Below are 21,342 nucleotides of genomic sequence, written 5' to 3'. Positions count from 1 at the left end.
GTCAGAAAATGCAATCGCACCCCTGACCTCTTGGAATCACCAATCCAACCCCGACACACACTCGTGTGTGCGCACACACGGCAAGCCCACCCCTCCACTGGACTCTCCCCCCTTGATAAATGCACACACGCTCATCCTGGTCTCCATCCGGAATCCTAAAGTCACCCCCCTGCGTCCTCCCGCTCTCTCACCTCCTTGTCCCGTTCACGTTCACGGAAGCTCTGACTCCAGAATCCGCCTCGAATCCAGCCTCTCCGCCCATCTCCTGGAGCCATCTCAGTCCAAGCCAATAACATTTGCCACGTGGGCTTTTCTCTGCTGACTGCCCTCTCTGTTTCAAGCACACAGTCCTTCCCCTGGCCCTCATAATCCACCCCCCGAGGCCTCTCTCCAGCCTCATCTCCCACGCTTCTGCTCTCTCCAAACACTGCAAGCCTGCAGACCTTCTGTCATTAAAGGGAACCCTTCGTTGTAGCGTGATGCATGAGGAGCAGGATTCCTCTTCATTTCAGAACGGTGTAGATTCATTCTTCCTGCAAAATCAACGTGCCCAATCCTCAGATTTGTCAGTAGAGGCCTGGGCAGCCTCAGATTTGTTCTTAAGTGCTCCTGGGGGAGTCACTGAGGGTAGAAATAAAATGGTGGAGGAGGTCTTTAATGCATTTTAGGCTAGACTACAATCCATCCTGCTCCCCAGAGAGAATGGTCTAAATATTTCGTTTTGCAAATCTCTACAGAAGGATACTCCATAGCTACTTTGAATATCTCTTTACCTGTCATCCAGGAAGTTCTTTCTAATTCCTAAATCAAGTCCCAGGGGCCCCACCCCTCCCGAGCCGCCACGCCCCAGCCCAGCTGCTGCAGGTGGGCCCTGGAGCCCACACTCATGCCAGAAGGAACCAGGGCAGCTGGACCACGGGGGTGGTGGGGAATCAGAAGGCGTCTTCATCTGCCCCCTCCTGGGCTCGACTGCTGGACGAGAGGGTGTCGGGGGCTGAGACTTTCGAGGAGGGGCCATCTCCCTGCATCGGTCCACTGTGCATGGAAGACTTTTGATGTCTCCAACTCTCTCCCCAGTGCAGGTGGCTCCTGCAGTGACCACCCCCTTGACCTCTTTGTCTTTGACGTCGATGTGCAGCCGTCAGGATCTTAGCCTCCAAGTCTATTCCCAAAAGAGAGAAAAATGGGAGAATAGACATGCACGTGTGTGTCTGCCCAGGGGAGGTGGGACACAACCATCCATATTAATAGACTTAATTTAAATACTGCCCTTTCTTTTGTGCATAAAAATAATTGGCAAATTCATTTTAATTTGCAAGTTTTTTTTTTTTTTTTTTTCCAAAATGAATAAAATGTTTGTGAACTTTCTGTGCCTGGCACGTAATAGAGGCTCGATAGATACTACTGGGTGAACAAATGTTATAACATAAAAAAGTGATTTCTTCCTTCTGTTTTCCTGCAGTGGCCAGTTCTCTGCAGTCTCGAGTCACGAACATCCCAGGTTCAGAGCGAGCATTTGTCATCTGAGTCTGGCCCCACGGCTGTCCCGGGAAACATTTTTAAATGCCAGAGATGATCATTTCCCTCACTCGAGGATGTGTCCTACCTGTATTTTCACAGAGAACTGTATTTGGCTGTATTTAGAACAGAAGATTACCTAAATCTGCACTTTTCAAATGGAGACTCGAGGAGGATCGGCCAGTGTGTCTGGGAAAATCAAATTCGCAGCATGAATAAGCCCCATTCCCTCGGGGAAAATTGAGCAAAATTGATTAATTTCACTCAAAGAATTGGGGTGGGGGGGAGATGATGTTAATTTTGTGCAGTAAAAACATTTCAAAGACACAAAAGGTGCCGCTTCAGGCAACCCCTAAGGTTTTGAGGGTTGGTGGTGAGGACTGGGTTTGAAGGGCAGAAATTGGATTTTGAGTTTTCGTTTCTTTCAAGTTCGAGACTTGAGATGATAGTGGATAGAAGTATAGACCTACTCGAAAAACATTTGGGAAAATAGGAGCTATTTAAGAAGAGGAGACACGAGAAATGACTGTAGGACCCCAGGGTAAACATTTGATTCCTAAGAAGATTCAGAAAGGTCAAAAAATGTACAGTGTCCTGCTCTATTTTCCCAATCCAGTCCCAAATCTGTGTCGAGAAATACCAGAGATTTCCATCCCTCTTATTCCATCCAGGCTTATTCTTCCTGGGGCTGATGTCGTATGATTATAAATTTCCATTAATCCACAAAGTCAGTTGGAGTTTTCTATTTCCCCACTCCGAGGTAGGATTGTCACGCTGAAGACAGAATTTAGACCATTTTGATGTTCTGTGGCTACCAGTGTTTTTCAAAAGGTGACAATTGCCCAGACATGTGTCGGTTTCCAGCTGTTACCTTCCAGTCTCTTTGACAGGCCACACTGCATTAAAAATTCAAGTTCAGCAAAGGCAGCGTCACGGCATTGTTTAGTGTCCGTATTGTAAAGAGGATAAAATAGAAGATTCGAGCTGAGAGTAATATTTCAGTTTTGATATCAGCCACTCTGCACCTGTGGTTCTTACCTCCCACGTCCTTCCCTTCTTTCCTCCCGAGGAAGTTTTTTCTTAAAGATTTTCCAGCAGGCAGGTTTATTACTCGTCATGACGTGGGGATTATCTGTTGGACAGTTTTGCTATTTTTTTTCTCTGATACCAGAAACTAAAAAGAGCAGATCATTTGGCTTTAAGGGACGTTTGCTACATTGTAATCACTTCCACACTGTGCGCACAGTGTGCAGTGACACACAGAATTCCTGTCACTAATTGAAAGACTCTTTTTTCATGGAGCTAATGTAGAAATATCAGATGGTGCTGGATGCCTTTTGAGGCTATTTTTTCACCAGATGCTTTTTGGATGTGGCAGGATTAGGGGAATTCTCTCGTCCAGTAAACTGTTATTTCCAAAGAATATTTCTGATGGGCATTGCCATGACATACTGTCACGTTTTAATTTTAATACAAAGGGCATTCTGAAAGGTGCACCTGTCACTTGGAGACAGATAGGACTGTAACGCCAGGAACAATTTGACCCCTTTGTTATTTTTCAATTACCTGTTCCTTCATCTTTTTCTCCATTCATCCGGTTTATTCTGTTTTCCAATTCTCTTTATATTTTTCTCTTCCTTCTTTTAAAAAATCCTCCGTCTTAGCCTTAGACCGCCAGTGAGAACCTAGCATTGCTTGATTTCCCAGAAAGTAGGATCTGAAGTGACAGCCCAGTGCTACACGTTACTAATCACCTTTGTTTCTACTGTAGGACATTGTGTGGTGGTGGCCACGTGAGGTTCTACCAGTTGCTACGTCTGGATATGAAATAATTCTAGCAAGATCCGAGTTAAAACGCTAAAGGCAGCCAAAGCACAGCTTTGTAAAGCACATAATATTTAGACAAGTTTAAGAAAAACATCTACCCATTAGGAGAACAAACTTTTAAAACATCCTATGAGAACTCTAATTACCATGGATTCTTACTTTGTATTCCAGCAGGTTCTCAAAGGACTTTTATTTCTCAACATTTTATTCCCGAGTCATAATTGTTACTGAAAGAAAACTCAAGTAAATTAAACTATCCCAATTTGTTTTTTACAATTTAGCATGTTAGCTATTTTTTTTTTCTTAAAATATTACACATTTTGGGATTTTTGTTGTAAGTTTGCTGCTTTGCCATCCCTTCCCTCAAACAGTGAGATCTTGATCCAGAGAAATCCAAGAGTTAAAGGTAAGCCCAATAAAATAAGTACTGTCACTTTGTCCCAAGAGAAAGCATATGAAATATCTTAACGACAGGTGTCAATTCAGCAAATATTTATGGAGGATCTACCACAGGGCCCGTGGGTGCAGAGGTGAAATGGACTCAGGGTCCACCATGAGAAGTTCTCAGTCCAGGGAGTTGTTATGGGCTCAAAATGTCCTGCCCCAAAATTCATGTTGAGGTCCTAACCTCCAGCACCTCAGAAAGTGACTGTATTTGGAGATAGTCCTTTAAGGAGGTAATTAAGGTAAAATGAGGTCATTAGCATGGGCCCTAATCTGGTACGAGTGATGTCCTTAGAAGAGGAGGAGATGAGGACACAGACATACACAGAGGGACGACCACGTGAGGACACAGGGAGAAGACGCCATCTGCAAACCAAGGAGAGAGGCCTCGGGAGGAACCAGCCCTGCCTCACCTTGAGCTGAGACTTAAAGCCTCCGGAGCACTGAGATGATAAATTTCTATTGTTTAAGCCTCCCAGTTTGTGGTACTTTGTTACTAAAGCCATAGGAAACTAATACAGGTTCCCTAGGAGATAAGGGAACACATTAAAATCATGACTGTCTCAGTAGAACCGGGTCTATCTTTTTTCCCTGTTTCTAACACTGATGGAGATCGTGGACGAATCATATTGAAGAAACTGGGGAGTATAATTCTGATACCTCAACGAGCTCTCACATACTTCGCAAAGAAATTCCTACAGAAGAGGAAAGTGCGTGAGTGTTAAGAGACAATACAAACTGTTGCATGAGCTTTTTGAAGTAGCCTCGTGTGTGCAAATGTTTATCTAGGTCATCCACGTCGAAGTGGAACTGCTGGGTTGAAGGATATTCACCTTTCAATTTCACTAGATATTGCTGAATTATTCTCCAAAGTGGGTTTTTACCAATTTACAGGTGCACCTGCACGAGAATTCTATTTTCTGCATCCTCATTGGCATGCAGGCTTTCTCGTCTGTGAAATATTTGTTCTGCCCTTTTCCTTCTTAGGTTTGCTCATGTCTTATTACACACACACACACACGTGCGTGCATATATATGTACACCTGTATATCTTAATTGTGTGTATATCATAAATACTGTACTTGTGCATTTTGTACATTTGAAATTTTATGTGTACAACGTAAATTATATGTGTGTGTATTCATATCTCTGTTTCTATCTTAAATACTAATCCTTTGGCAGTTGTATGATCACAATACCTTATAAGAGGTTTTGGCTTATCTTTTTGCTTTAGTTATGATGCTTTTAAATAGAAATACACTTAAGATTTTAAAGTGATCAAATATCTTAACGTTTTCTATTTTGTCTTAAGAAACACTTCCATACACTGAAATGACAAAAATGTTCTGCTATATTTTCTTCAAAAGATAAATGGTATACGTCTCATATTTAGTCTTTAATACTAAAGGGTACTTTAAAAAGGTCATGGAAAAATGGAATCAAAAGATAATACTAATAGGGGCCGACCCCGTGGCTCACTCAGGAGAGTGCGGCACTGGGAGCGCTGAGGCCGCAGGTTCAGATCCTATATAGGGATGGCCTGTGCACTCACTGGCTGAGCACAGTGCAGCGACACCAAGCCAAGGGTTATAATCCTCTTAGTGGTCACAAAAAAAAAAAAAAAGATAATACTAATATTTCCCTACAAGACCCTTGTATATTTAGAATTCCATGATGTGAGATAGGAAATCTACATTTATTTTAGTCCACATGGACGACTAATTGTCACAGCATCTTTATTGAAAAATTTATTCTTCACCTATAAATTATAATGCTAGCCTTATCCTATATCACGTTTCAATGTATGTTTAGGTCAGTTTCTGAGATCCCTACTGAGTAACATTGGACTATTTGTATTTAATGATATCACTTGACTCATATTACTCTGGATAAATTGTCTAATATTCCTCTTGAAATGCTGACAACTTAACAAGGACAATATTTTTCTCTTTCTCTCTGATTCTTGTTTCCTATTTTTTTTTTCCAACTGTACAGTTGGGACCTCCAGGGACAGTGCTGAATGGAAGTGGGTGCAGTGTTCTCTCAGCCTCACCATTGTGTATATTTTTAGAGGTTTTTGATGGATATAACTTACCCTGGTAAGACAGGTCTCTTCTACTCTGTTTGCAAAGCATTTTTATAATGAATGAGTTTTGAATTTTATGTAACACTTGCCCTGCATGCTCCAGATGATTATGTTGTTTTTCTCCTTTAATTTAGTCTTGTTCACCACTTAATCTTCCATGCCTACTAACGTGGTTGTCACATGGTAGCAACTCAGTAAGTATCAGTTGCATAAATGCATAGAACACATGCCAACCTGTTCTTTCATGGTTGGCAGTGGGGGAAAAATGCCCTTGTAGGCATGTGCAGGTGGACTGTGCTGCTCATTTCTAGACTGAGATGAATTTCCCTCTTCTGATTGCCCACCTGTTACCTCTTTCAGTGTCCTGATGGCCTCAGGGAGGACAGTGTACCTCCTCTGATATTGTTCCCAATTAGCTGAACCCAGAGGAGGGAAGGCAAGCTGCCTTTCAAGTTAGCACTTAGTGCCAGCACAGCTACAAATACGAGTGTGTTTAAAACTCTACCGCATACCCTATAAGGGATCCACAGTCTAACAAGTGTCCCACAGTAGAAGCCTCCTCCCAGAATCTCCCTGTGATGGGGACTCTCTGGGAAGCCTGGGCTGGGCTCCTGCAGACCAGCTGCTTTCTGAAGTTGTTTGCAGTGTGCTGTGCACATCTCCACATTTCCAATGCCCGTATCCTGTGCCACAGGAGGCTCAAAGGACCTTTCCCTACTACTCATGATGTGCTGAAAAGCATGTCATGTTTGCGCCTTATCGTTCTATCATTTGCCGTCATTATTTTCCTGTGGTTCTTTAAGCCAGTCTGATGCCATCCAGGGTCTTTTAGCAGATGTCAGCTTTATTCTCATTTCCCTGTGAGTGCAGATCTGTCTTATCCCCCCCATCCCGAGGCTTTTATAATCTTATCTTTATCCTTTGTGTCCTGAGCTTCGTGATGATGTTTCATGTTTCTAGATGCGGATCTTTTTCATTTACCGGACTCTGCTTAGGGACTTTTCTTGATAAGTATTTGTTTTCTTGGTAATCTCTTTCTGGAACTTTTAATAGTGGGGTGTTAGGCTATCTCTACATCTCAATCTTTTTTCTCATTTGTCCCATCTTTTGTTAATTTGCATCTCCATTCTGGGAGATCACTTTGACTTCACCTTCCAACACTTGCACTCAACTTTTCTTATTTTACCAATCATTTTGGTTAAATTTAAGACTTCCTTCTCATCCTCCGATTGCATATTTCCCCCTCATTTATGGATACAGTCATTTATTGAATTCCTGGGACTTACATTTACTTTAGTTATTTTCTGTTCCTTCATAAACCCATTTCTTCCAAAGTCATTTTTCTGCCTCTTGTTTGGCTGTTTTGATCCTCTTAGGGTCTTGGCTTTTCTTGAGTATCTTGTGATCCTTAGTCGTCTGGCATTCTGTCCTTCTTTTTTTTTTTTTTTTTTTTTTTTTTCGTGACCGGCACTCAGCCAGTGAGTGCACCGGTCAGTCCTATATAGGATCCGAACCCGCGGCGGGAGCGTCACCGCGCTCCCAGCGCAGCACTCTACCAAGTGCGCCACGGGCTCGGCCCTGGCATTCTGTCCTTCTGAAGAATGAAGCAAGAGAAATGTGGCAGGCTCGTGCATGATGCTGTGCCCTCGGGAGCCCACGTGCCCGTGTGCCGGGGGCTTTTCCTGTGGGCACCAGCACTCCCAGGCCAGGCCCCTCCTGCACCAGCCTCAGCAAGAGGTGAACGCCACAACTTCTCTGTTCTTTCCCTTCCCTAGGCTGAGTCCTCCTAGAAGCAGACTCTGGGCCAGGCTCTGTGGCGTTGCAAGAGCTTTACTAAGGAAGTCCTCCTGGGAGAAGCCTGGCAGGGGGTGGGGACACAGGACAGGGAGGAGGAAGAGGCCAGGCACAGGTGGGCTTCCAGGTGAAGAAGCCCTAGGCCCACCTGAGCCCTTGGGGGGATCCTGAGGGCAAACGACACCTCAGGATTTGCTCCTCACCAGGGCAAGGGAGCCAAGCACAAGGTCTGTGGGCTGCCCTGGGGGAGGAGAGGAGATGCAAACTCCAGGCACTTCTAGGCTGCTCCAGTGCCCTTGGGCACCACCTGCAGCAGCAGAGCTGGCAGGAGCGAGGGCTGGGGGCTGTGGTTGCAGACGGGACCCGAGGGGACCTGGGCAGAGAGAGCTGGAGGGTGTGGATGCCAGGGCCCTGCATGCGGGACTTCCCCATTTGGGGTGATGCTTTCCTCAAGCTCTCTGAGCTTCTAGTTTGTTGTGTACGGTTCGGGGTCAAGAGCAACAGTGTAAGGGCCAGTTTATCTGCATAACACAGAGAGACGAGGAACGATCTGAGTGATGGTTTCAGCTTCCACTTTGGGGAGACTCCCCAGACTCCAGGTCACTGGGGGACAAAGGAAGAGGCTCTGTGGGGAGAGGGGGTGCCTCACTGTTTTGCTGCTAAAAAAGCACCAGACAAGGATGTTCACAGCAGCTTTACTCCGAGTTGCCAGACTGAGGGGCCATCGAGACGTCCTTCAGTAGCTGAAGGAATAAATAGACTGTGGTACATCTAGACAAGAAATATTATCCAGCAATAAAAGGGAATGAGCCATCGAGCCACAAAATGGCATGGAGGAACCTTCGATGCATAGTACTCACTGAAAGACGCCCGTCTGGAACGGCTGTGTCCCATACCGTGTGATTCTAAGCACGCGACATTCTGGAAAAGGCAAAGAGCTACAGAGATGGTAAGAAGATCAGTGGTCACCAGGGCGTGGGCGTTTTGGGGGGATGAACAGGAGGAGCACAGAGGATTTCTAGGGCGGTGAACCTACTGCGTGAGATACTATGATGGTGGGGACACACGTCATTACACATTTGTCAAAACCCACGGAATGCACAGCACCAAGTACCACTAACGTAAACTAGGGACTCTGGATGGCAATGGCACGTAGGTTCAGCAGCTCCAGCAGATGCACCTGTCTGGTGGGGGTGCTGACAGTGGGGGAGGCCGAGTGTCTGCTGAGGCAGGGGAAAGGGGAAGTCTCTGTATCTTCTGCTCAATTTTGCTGTGAACCTAAAATTGCTCTAAAAAAAATAGCCTATTTTAAAAAATCAATAAAAGGAGCTGAATGGAGGACAGGAGAGATGGGGAAACGGGAGCTCGAAGACGGAGGGAGACAGACTGGATAAGGGGGAGCATCCGCCCGGTGACAGGGTGGCCCGTGGCACTGGGATGTAAGCCAGTCTTCCTCCCAAAGCCCGGGTGCTCAGCTCGCCACCCGCCACCCCGGGCACGTCGGAGAGAAGGCTTGCCTGTGGAAAGCACGCAGGAGTCCGGACTCCAGCTCAGAGGGGAAAAGACGCCTACGGGGCTCCGAGCTGGGAAACAGAGTCCAGCGTTGTCAGGAGAGTGAAAGCCACTGCAGAAGCTGAAAAACACCCCGAGAGGGCTCTGGGAGATTTGCCCAGGGTTGGCCAGCTCTTCAGGGGACACGGAGAGCCCCTCGCTGGCTTGTGCGTGGCGGATCTAAGAAAACACTGGGGACCGTAAGGGGCCATGCAGGTGGAGAGTGAAGCCTCAGGAAGTTTACAGCGTGACCATGATCCTCACGGTGCAATCCCTGCCACCCTTCATTCCATGCCTTGCAGGAGGGGCAAAGGCGCCCATCGTCCCTTCCGCATTCTCCCAAAGTCAAGGAAACGGGATTGAGAGGGGCTCAGACCAATTGAGCCCCTAGTAGAGATGCCTACTGCCTCCCTTGAGAAGCCGGGCAGGTCACCTGGCAGCCTTCTCAGTGGTATAGTTCCCTGTAGAATTTGCATCACCACAGCTGGAAAAGAGCCAAAAAAAAAAAAAAAAAAAAAAGCCAAGGAGGAAATATCTCACTTTTTGTGGTCTAATCCCTTATAAAGGAGAAATGGGTTGACTCTCAGATAAGTATAATAATTCCAGGAAAAATAGTTTTAAAATACATTTTGTATTGCAGAGTTGGAACATTTTTGACTTGCAGATGAAGATGACATCTGAATGTCCCACACGGAGCAGGTCGTATAATTCCTTCTACCTCCACTTCATAATGCTGCTTGGTAGACACCTGACAGGTGAGATGGAGAGGGTCACTAAGAAGTAGGCAGAAAAGGTTTTGGAAAGAGCACTGGAGGGGCACAGACGTGGGTTAATCCTGTCCCCACCTACTAACCCTGGGACCTCGAGCAAGTTAGGCAGCATCTGTCACTTTAGTGTGAGTGCAGCTCGGCGTGAACCAGACAACGGAATGATAAAACCGACTTGTGGAACTCTTGAGAGAATAACATGCTGCCTAGGATGGACTACACGGTTTTGAGTGTCTCCGTAATGGAGAGACATCAGTTACTCTACTTATGTTCTTAGTACTGTTTCAGCAGGGACAGTCCCAAACGGGACTTCAGCCTCTTGCCTGAGACCCTCTAATGAAGGCTCCACTGTTGAAGAGGACTTGTCCCGTTCCTATGTCTCTAAATATGTCTTATGGTCTTACGGTCTATGGTCTTATAGTTCTCATGGTCTATGGCTCTAAAGCCAAGTGCATCTAACAATGATAGGTACGTATGTGCTTACATCCTCTGACTTCTGATTTCTCTCACTTACTGGTTTCTTGACTTGGTATTTTGCCAAGATGCATCTACAATTATTTCAAACAGAGCTGTAACTAAACTGGGACCCAACGCGAAATGCAGGCGTCAGAGTACAGAACTGCAGCGTGGAGAGGAGTCACTGGCAGCTTTCCATCTGCGTGTGACTGCACAGGTCAAGTGCATTCTTTTAGTGAGCTGGCTAATTCAAAGAGCTCTTCTCTAAATTACCAGGATGTAACAACATTTTCGTGGTAAATCTAGGATACCGAGAAAAGGGCTTTATTAAGTACTTATTACGTACTTATGTGTATGTTTAATAGATTTAGTAAGTAAGGGGGACCCAAAACTGTACGAAGAACCCTCATGAAAGTCCACCCTCATGAGACTTAGGAAGCAATAAAGAGGATTTGACTAAATGCATGGAAAAATCATCAGATATTGTGTGGTCCTATCTAATTAAGTTCTAATTAGCTTTGGTAGCATTTACCACAATTGTTTGAGACCCTCTCTCATTACCAGCTCTGGATAATTTCATCTCAGCTAGTGTTCATGTACCAAGCATCATACACATTTCTTTGAGGCAAACAGAAAAATCCCAAGACACGCTTCCTGAAATCAGGAAGTTAATCCTGCCTTTGGGGCTACAGAATTTATATTTATGAAATAGGTAAATAAGCCGTTTGAGATCCAGCATTCAGTTTGGAGAGGGAAACAAAAGACATCTGTGGTTCTGTTGCTACAAGAATGGTGTATATGTTTAGTGAAGGGTATTTTATGATAAGTGGTGACAACTGTCATAGCTTCACTTTATTTTAGTTAACATCTTAAATAACAATAAAATGGGAGCCAAACTTTACTGAGATCTTTCTGAGTTCTGGACTGCTGCAGAGACACCCCCCCTTGCTAATTTGACAAATGTGGGTAGGTGGGGTGACCTTTAAATAGCCAGGCAGAAAAGTGTTGGGCTCAAGGTTCTGGAGGCTGGGAAGTCCAAGAGCATGGTGCTGGCATCTGGTGAGGGTCACGAGATTGTGAGCAAGTACGTGAGACAGAGAGAAGGAGTGGGGCCAAATGCATGCTTTTTTCAGGAGCCCACCACATGACAACTGACCTGTTCCCACGATAATGGACTAATCCACTCACAAAGGAGGCACCTGCATGACCTAATCGCCTCTTAAAGGCCCCACCTCTTAATACTGTCACAGTGCAGTTAAATTTCAACATGAGCTTTGGAGGGACATTCAAACCATAGCAACAACAAACTTTAAAAAAATCATTTGTGGGTCTGTGCGTGTGTGTGTGTGTGTCTCAAGTGTGTGTGTGTGTGTGTCTCAAGTGTTCTTTTGTTTTCTAAACATGAAATTGCAATGAGGTTCTCATATTGAAACTATCATCCCACATCTCTCACTAAAAGTATTAAGAGATCTCTGGGAATAGTTCTAAGGTTAGACCCACTCTATTTCCTTTTCATGTTTTACAGACTCCAAATTCCAACACAGCCTCCTTTATCTGTGGTTAAAATGGTTTACTGACTTCAGAAGAAAGCTTTTTCACTCAGTCTAGTCCTCTGGAATATGGCTCTTCTTTTAACCAGTCTATGGTGTATACTAGCAATCTTTCTTTCTTGGAGGAAGCATATAAGAGTCAAAATTAATTGGGATCCCAGTTTTTTAAAGAGTTTAAAGCTCATCTGACCCCCCATCTCATCCCCCTGACTCTACCAAACCTTGTTCAACAACAAACAAGAAAACTGAGCCTCAGAAAAGCAAACGAATTTGCCCAAAGTCACACGGACGGCGGCAGATTCCAGACTAAAGTCCAGGCGAGTCTGACCTTTAGATGTTCCAGGAGTCAAAATGTCCACATGCCACCTACTCAACTCCCCAGCACAAAAGGAAACATACATGCAGTGCAAAATCATAACGTTAGCATGAAAAAGCACGACAAAATTTTGATTTTTCATATAGCGTTCATTTACTGTTCTGTTTTTCGAAATTTCAAATATCAAACTTAGTACTCCTTGAGCAACGTTGCTTTGCAGATGGAGCACAGGGACAGCGAGCCCAGACCCGGTTCCATGTCTTCTGTCCCTTATGCATTTCTATTCCCGCTGTGACCCACCTCCTGCCTGACTCGTGCTCCACAAGTGGCATGCCCTTCCTCTCTCCTGGTCATGGCCTTGGGTCTGACTGCAGAGTATGTCCCGTTGCAAAGTTTCTTCATGGCAATACTGCAGAGCAGGTGTCCTCAGGGAACCATCCCAGGCTCCAGATGATTGTTCTTACGGTCAAACGTTGGGGCCCCTACCTCTCACCGGACTCCTTGATGAGCAGAAATAGCATCAGAACTCTACTTTTATTGGAAACGTTGTTTGTCCCACAGGTTCCATTAGGCTGTCCCCTTCTGTCCTCCTCTAAGGTATCTTTTTGGGAGGTGGAAGAGAGACAGGTGTCAAGGGGCACATCGAGATGCTGCAGAGAAATTGGCTTCTCCGAAGTACTGAATCTCTGCCTGTTGAAATAGAAATAGTGAGCAAGAAAGAAGTACATAAAAGTTTCTAAATGGCTCAGAATTTTGGACACCATTTTTCTTTCCTTCTGCTGGAGCACACCCGACATGGGGACAGTTTGATCCGGTCAGGCACTGAACATGAAGATGGTCTGCAGTTGCAAGAAAGGTTGGGCCACAGCTGGGAGAGGAAAGATAATCCGTCTAAACCTGCCACGATGTTTAGCAACCCGGGAAAGAGCCGGTGAAAGAAGCTTTATGTCCAGACTTCTGAGAGGATGTCGCCCTTTGAAGATCCTTTCAAGTACAAAACACAGGGGCGCTCAGATGGTTCTGACACAGGCAAGGAAATAAATATCTACACACACATCAGCCAGAGCCATGTGCCGGAGGCGCCCAGCAGAGTGAGTTTTGCAGGACTTAAGCTCTTCTGTCCCCACCCCCAACCTCAAAGCATCGAAGCATAAAAATCCAAATGAATAAGCCCAGTCTAGCTGTGCGTGTGACTCCCGGGACACTCTTTTGTCGGCAGGGGACAAAAGAAACCCTGGGACAGCCCAGCATACGTGCTCCAACTGTGATTTGCTCACCATCAACAGAGGCCCAGCCAAGGCTCAGCCCTTCTCTGCCCTTCACCTGGAGAGCAGGGGGCCAGGTGCCTCCACCCAGAGCTGGGACCTGAAGCATTTGTCAAGCGATCAGCAGTAGCAGAGAGTGTAATGGTTAAGCACTAGGCTCAGATTGTAGCCGGGTCACTACCTGGATGATCTTGGGCGAGATGGGTAACTTCTCTCAAGCACAGTTTTGGCACATGTAAGATGGGGTCAGGGGAGCGCCCCCTGGCAGGATAGGTGCACACGGGAGGTGACCTGCTGATGCACTGGGGCTGCAGCACGCTCCACGAGAAGCATCTCATGCTCCTGCTCAGATGTTTGCTTGCATTACCTGCTTTCTTCCCTCCTGATCACACTGTATTGATTAAATCAGTTTCAACAGGATGACTTCCCAGCATATCGACTTGGTCAAGTCAGTAGAAACAATCGGTTAAGCTGGTTGCTTGGCATTTAGTAGATGAAAATGGACTGTTCCTCCTTCACATTTCAGGGTATGCTGTCAGCTAGCCACAGTCTTCAGATCCATGATTTCTGCTGAGATCAGACAGAATCATTCCTAAGAAGCACTTTGTAGTAAGGGGCCAGACAGGCATAGCACCCAACAAAGATGCCTGGAAGCTGTGGTGGGCACGTGCGCTCACAAAGACCCCACCACACATGCCTTCCTGGGCCTGAGGAGGAGGGACTCTGAGGTCAGGGTGCTGGAAAAGTTAGGGCATATTTTCCTTCTATGACATCCATCTGTCTGAGGCGTAGGAAAGGCCGTGCTCTGGGCTGGACTCTGGCTGCCTAATTTATGGTAAAATTGCTCTACGAAGGACGGTGAGATACAAAAGTTCTGACTCCTTGGTTAAAAAGAGCCTGGCCCCCCTGATAGAAGTTTAGGGTGAGCTGCGGAGTATTTTCCAGCCACAAGATTCCATGAGTATTTATGCAAACTGGTGACCCTACAGGCTGAGCTCGAAAGGCCATGCGTGTGTTGGATTGAAATGGGCTGGGCATGCACCTGCAGTGTAGCTCTGTGGCTGCAGGCAAGGGATTGTTCATTAAACCATATTTCCACGTCTGTTAAGTGGGGGTGATACCTACCATACATATAGAGTTATTTCTAAGTTGCTACCTGTGAAAATTAGTTCCGACTATCTCAGACTGCACTCTCATCCAGTCATGGTCATGACGATAAAAACAGGCAGAGATGCTAAAATAAAATCATAAGATACTTTCATATGAAGGAAGGGACCCATTAAATATACTAGGTACAGCAGAGAATGGAACGCAGCCGTCATTAGGGGTGGGAATGGGGTTGTATCCGTAGAGACAGACGTGAAGAAAGTTTATAGTATTGGAACGGAGAGAGTAGCAGCTACAAAACAGTGCATTTAGGATGTGCTCGACGAGGCTTTTCCCTCTGGATGGCCACTCACCCGCGTAGCCTCCGCTCCTGTTTCATTCCCCCCCCTCCAGGCTCTCTCAACAGAGTCACGTGTAGGAAATGAACATACCAGCATGTAACTTGCCTGCTTAAAATCAAACCAGGGGCTCCCACAGTGGTAAAGACTGAGCTCCCTCTGCAGCCTCTGCCTGGAGCACCTTCCCTTTGTGTCAGTCTGTGACCTCATCCACCTTTCCAGCCTCCGTGGACAAATTCTCTCCGTGAAGTCGTCTCAGATCGATTCTTCCTTACCCCCATCTCCTGCCTTCCGATGACGGGCGTCTGGAAGACTTGGGGACCCTTTTCTCAGAATCCGTCCACACCTCTCTGTAGAAAACCTCCGTGTCTTTCCCATAATGGTTTTCAAGTCTGTTTCTCTCACTCGTCAGGGAATTTCTTTAAGGAATCTACTGCATCTGCATTTTTGGTATTCCCAGCATTTAGTAAACGCTCAATAAATCTTTCTTTAATGAACAAATATATTGATGGATGAGTGATTTTAATTGACTTCTAGAGCTGAGAAAAATTTTGGAGGTCATATTTGTAAAAAAGAATGACAAATGCTCAAAGGTGGGGACCTTCTCCCAAAAGATGACCATGTGGTAATTTATTCAGCAAATATTTATGGAGTCCCTGCTGGGTGCTGGCTTTAGTTAGTTGCTGAGGATATAGCCGTGAACAAAACAGTCGAGAAAAGTCTCTGCCCTCATGCGGCTTATGTCTCAGAAGGGAGACAGACGACATGTATCACTAATAAGCCACTTTTACACGGTGGGTTAGTGGTGGTGGCCTGGGGAGTCTGAGCGGTTAAGGGAAACCAGAAGGGCTGGGAGCAAAGCAGATACCATTTTCAGTGTTCATGTAGGCCTGATGACAAAGTGACATTGAGCAAAGATGTGAAGGAGGTGTGGGAGTGAGCCCTGCTGAGGGACCTGTCCACACTGAGTGCCACTGTGGAGGCCTGGGATGGGCGACAGAGCGAGCAGGGGAAGTCCGGGGAGAGGTGCGGTTGGAGATCAGAGATGGGAAGGCTGGGGGAGGGCAGGGGGCCGGGTTAGGCTGGGCCTGGTAGATCCTGGCTTTTACTCTGAGTGAAGTCAGGAGCCTTTGGAATGCTCCAGGCGGCACCTGGCATGGCTTGAATTATGCTTTAAAGTTATGCCTGGACAGCAGGGGGGCGGAGAAGAGACAGGGAGCCTGCGGGAGGCTGTCATTGGTCATCCAGGCCAGAGCTGGCATGTCTAGCTCAGGTGGCAGCAGGGTGGAGAGCAGGGCTGGAGTGCGCACATGCGTGAACGCACGTGACGGTGGAGACCACAGATTTCCTGCCCCACCGGAGGTGGAGCATGAATGGAAGGACACTTCATGGGAACGATCTCCATTCTCTAAACTCCCTGAGAGCCAGCACGAGTCAGGGTCTCTGCAGTCCTCCCATGCCATCGTGCTATTCTGCAATGTTCCTTGGAGTGCCTCGTACTTTAATTTGCAGGGTGGGGGACATCAGACTTCAATAAGCCATTTTGGCTCAGAGTCCAGAGTTGTGCGTGACATTAGATAAACTGCCCCAGGTGTAAAGTGGAGTGAGAAACCAATTACTACCATGTTTCTTCCAAGCCGTCCCACAAAAATGTGAGGTGCATGGTGTTTTCCCCCCATTTCACAGATGAGAAAACTGAGGACGATCAGGATTTAGTAATTTGCAAGGTCACCAAGTAGAGATCTGGACTAAGGTCTGTTGATTGTCAGTCCTGCCTTTCCTATGAGCCCAAACATCTTTCTGAGCCCTGGGGTGGGGAAGGAGAAGTGGATGTGGCAAATGAGATACTGTACCCTAAAGTCTATGGAAACAAGAGATGCTGTGGGTTGACTGTCCCCTAAAACCCATTGAAGCTTTTCCCCCACTGTGACAGTGCTAAGAGGGTGGGAAATCTGATGACGGCATTTGAAAGGTGGGGCCTTTAAGAGGTGACTGGATTGTAGGACTGTGCCCTTGTGAGTGGACTGATCCGTTCATGGAGTCATGGACATGGTTCTGATGGATTTATAAGGACAGTAAGTGAGCAGCTCAGCTCTGTCTTGCTCAGGCCATTTTCTCTCGCCACGTGACACCCTGGGTTGCTGAAGACAGTCACCACCCAGAAAAAGACCCTCACCAGATGTGCTCCGCGGACTTTGGACTTCCCAGCCTCTGGAACTGTGAGAGATAAATTCTATTTCTTTCTAAATTACCCAGTTCCAAGTATTCTGTTATAAGCAACAGAACCCGAATAAAGCAGGTGACGACGGTCGTGGTTGCAGGCTGCCTGCACGCTCATGTCCATTAAAACATCTTTTTTCCTGTCTCCCCATCAAGCCGATACTGTCATTCATGCCGATCGATTGTACAAACAGCCGACCAAACCCAGCGTCTCCCCAGATTCCGCCTCGATTCTTCCCGACTGCTCTTTGTCTCCAAGTCAAGCCCTCAGAACTTTTTCAGTCTCTTTCTTTTTTCTGCACTGCTTTACCTGGGTCTGCTCCGCTCCTTTACGAACCCGCGTCCCATTCCCGGGGCGCCTGTCACATCGCTGCGCAGGGCTGAAGAATGCACGTGGACAGCACGCTGCATCTCCAGTAATTCCTCCATCCCCCCAAAGCCTCTAGAAACAACAAAATTTCCCTTCAGCCCTGTACATCTGCACCCCATGTGGGCTAAGGAACAATGTCCCCGTTCAGGTCCAGTCATGAGAAATGCAGCAGCAGAAACACCTTGGCCCCAGGGCTGGTTACGTCTCGGCCATCGCCCTGACACCACCGATGCAGCTTGAGGAAGGGGATCGGGGCCACAGGTGTGGTCTCTTGGCTCAGACGTCAATTCCTTCCCCTTCCCTGCCCTGGGGAGGCAGCCAGTGCTCCTCACCGTCACTGGCAGCTGCGGTCCTCAAAAGGCGCCTCTGAGCAGGTGGTTGGCACGGCCCCCTGCATCACCCTCAGCCAGTAAGTGCTGGCCTTGGAACAGAGAACGCTGACTCTGGTCTGCTAGTCGCCAGCAGTGTCTCACGTTGGTGACAGACCCTGGAGGAGTGGAGCGGGCAGAGGGGACAGCAATGGGATGTTGGGAGACCCCAGCCTGGCCCCTCACCTCCCAGTCCTGAGCGATCTGTATTCCCAGGTGTGGTCTGTGAGAACAGTGGGTGTGCAGAGCCAGGAACCGAGCAGGGGTGGAGAAGGAAAGACTGGTCACCAGCTCCATGCCACCTGGCATCTGTGTACTCAGGGGGACCTAAGGTTGGGTCCTGGGGCTTCAGGAGGGGCTGAGGTTCGGTCCCATGCTTTTCATTGATACAAGCAACTTCACCTAGAGGGGTCACCTCAGATAAGTTCAGTTGTCAACAGAGAGGTGGAGATGATGGAATAAATGTTAGCTCAATGTTTGTGCTACGAGGCCAGGCAGGAGGTGACTTTCATGGAGGCAGAAGAACTGGGGGTGCTTCCTTTTTGAATTTCCAGGGGACAATCAGCCCAGCAGACCACATGGAAGGAAGACAGGCGCCTGCAGGAGCGCAGGGAGGTGAGGACAGAGAGTGGCCCTCAGTCCCAGGACGAAGGAGCGAAGTGACCACCGTCTTCGTGTCCCCAGGACTGGAGCATGAACCTTTCTTCTCCCAGGCAGAGCAGAGCCAGGAGCCTGTAAATGTTACGAAGCTGGGGCCTGGCTGAGGCCTCCAGTGTGCAGACACCGCAGCTCGGTAGCTGGGATTTGCAGTCATGGAAGATCCTTCTCCGACAGTTTTCCTGCACGTTTTCTTCCAGGTTGAATTTGTTTCCTCTTACCATAGGAAAGAAATCCTTAAACCTCGCAGGTTGCTGGTTTGAGGCGTCCTCCGCTCCCGATTTTACTTACAGAGTCAGAGCCTGTTTATCCTGGTGGAAGCTTTAGATCCTCTGCTAATCCTAATTGTCGAAATGAAACTGGTAAACGGTAATGAGGCAGGAAGCTGTGGACGGGCTGTGACGTCCCAGGAGGGTGTTACCCTCTCCGCCAAATATCTGGATCAACAGCCAGCCATTAGCCACAGTGTGATGTGATTATCCTGCAAGAGCCGCGGACAGATGGCTGAGATGTTTCTGTTTATACTGAAATCTTCCTCCCCTGAACTGTATATTTACTTGATATCAGGCTAAGTGTGTTGAGATGAACAGCCTGTTCATCTTTTTTTTTTCTTTCTCTCTCTGGAACACTATTTTTTCTTTTTTAAAATCCTTTTTGCCTTGAGTTTTTGTTTCAAGAATATACAGAGATAAAAGTCCAGAAAGTTAGCTTTTAAACCTGGCCGTAAACCCTATAAACCAACCCACATCAAGAGAGGGTTCATGAGAGCATTGTCAACCGTGACAAGATAATCTCAGAGCCAGACTCTGCTCAAGTTCAAATTCAATGCAGATGGAGATTTAAAAAATAAAGTGGGCTGGGAAGAGGAATGATTTGAGTTGACCCAACTCCAAAGCTAGAGGCCTGATCTGGCCCAAATTTTAAAAATAGAGACCCATCCAAGAATAATAAGAGTATCTTGCTGGGAAAGACTTTTTATCTTGGCTTCGTGAGAAAAAATAGAATATAAAGCTTCTCTTAACCTCTCCAGCCCCACGTTGGGAGCCCTGGGTCTTTATTATTCCATTTCCAACCCATGAGCCGATATGAGTGGCCGTGGATAGACTCAGCCAAGGAGTACCTGTGGGCAGGTGGAGACCAGGTGTGCTCAGGTGGAGTGCAGGTGTGCATGGAGGGAGGGAAATCGCAACTGGAGGTACAGGGATGGGTTAGGAGCCTGTGAGCAGAATCCCTTCCAGACGCCTCATGGTTTTCTGGACAGCCCTGTTCTGCATGCTACAGCATGTGTCCTTGCCTGTGCACACATGTCCCCTCTGACAAGCGTTGTCCTCTCTTCCGTGCAAGATGGGACTAAGACACAAAACGCAGGTCATTGAGGACCTTCTCTGGAATCTTCTCTCCTGGGTAGGTCAGCTACCACGCTTCTCCGTGTGCACTGTGCCTTGATCTCAGCCCCTGCGTCCTGGAGTGGTGTTCGTGTGGGCTAACTGTCTCGGACACTTGCTGTGGGTCCTTGAAGAGCAGAGACCTTATCCTTATTAAAGCTTTGTCCTGTATGATACCAGACTACACAGGCACACAGTGAGTGTTTACTGCATTTGGTTGAATTAGAGTTGAGTTGAATTGAGAATTAGATCCCCCTTTCAACGGCTTCTGTAACAGGAATTCTAAGTCACTTGCTAAGTTGCTCTTTACCTGGCCTGTGGAGATGCCCTCAGCCTGTATCTACAACCAAAAATGAGAGTGAACCCCTTTCTTTTCCACCCACTGAGGTACTATAGGGCCAAATTGAAAGGTGATGGCTCGAAAATACAGCCTGTGGACTTTTCAAAACCAAACACTTGATGAACGGGAGGCTTAATTCCCAGTACAAGCTAAATATTTTCTTTTTTCTTGATCCATGCTGTGTCAGGAGCTTGGTGAGGAATCTTAAAGATATTTTAAATGTTCTAGCTAGTTGCATAATTACCCCTTTAGTTCCTGTTTTTCATTGAATCGAGTTGAAATTGGCAAAGGAGAAGGTCTCACTCCATTTCATGCCCGATCCCTCTGGGGACTGAAGGCATGCCACCTTATGGTCTGAGAAGCTCTGGGACATGGCGGGAGTTACGCATCCAGATTGTGGAGTCAGACAGACCTGGGTCCAGATCCTGGATCTGCCATAAAATAGTAGGGTATTTAACCTTTCTGTTTCTTTCCTCGTAAAATGGAATCAGGCTGAATAAATCATTTAGCCCAGGGCCCAGCACTTTGTAAGACTTTAATGAATGGTCATTATTGTTGTATTATCCACCATAAGATATTCCTACCCGAGTGGATGAGTTCAGGCAATTTGCTGAGGAGTTTCGTTCACTGCCTCCTTCTGAGTAAACTGCTCTTTTGACTCCTGACGTAATACTTGCAGTCCATTAATAATTCAATTTGGGCTTAGCATCCTGGCTACCAAGTTAGTTTTTTTTTTTTTCCCCCACTACCTTGACTTTGATGGTGATGTGCACTAGGGAAACAATTAGAGAGGACCACTTGTTTTATAAAGAGATTAAAGAGTTATCAATTGAAAGCATCTAATTCGTTCCTGTCTTGGCAACAGCACTAACTCCACTCTCAATAAACACAGCAGAGCAGGTCATGGGTTCAGACTCAGGTGACAAGATGCCACAGGCAAGCATCCAGGTACGGCCCTGGTCTCCCCTGACGCCGTTCTGCTC

The sequence above is a fragment of the Cynocephalus volans genome, chromosome 18 (genome assembly GCF_027409185.1).
Source record: "Cynocephalus volans isolate mCynVol1 chromosome 18, mCynVol1.pri, whole genome shotgun sequence".
Taxonomy (NCBI): domain Eukaryota; kingdom Metazoa; phylum Chordata; class Mammalia; order Dermoptera; family Cynocephalidae; genus Cynocephalus; species Cynocephalus volans.
The sequence above is the reverse complement of the archived record's forward strand: the minus strand, read 5'-3'. Positions refer to the sequence as shown.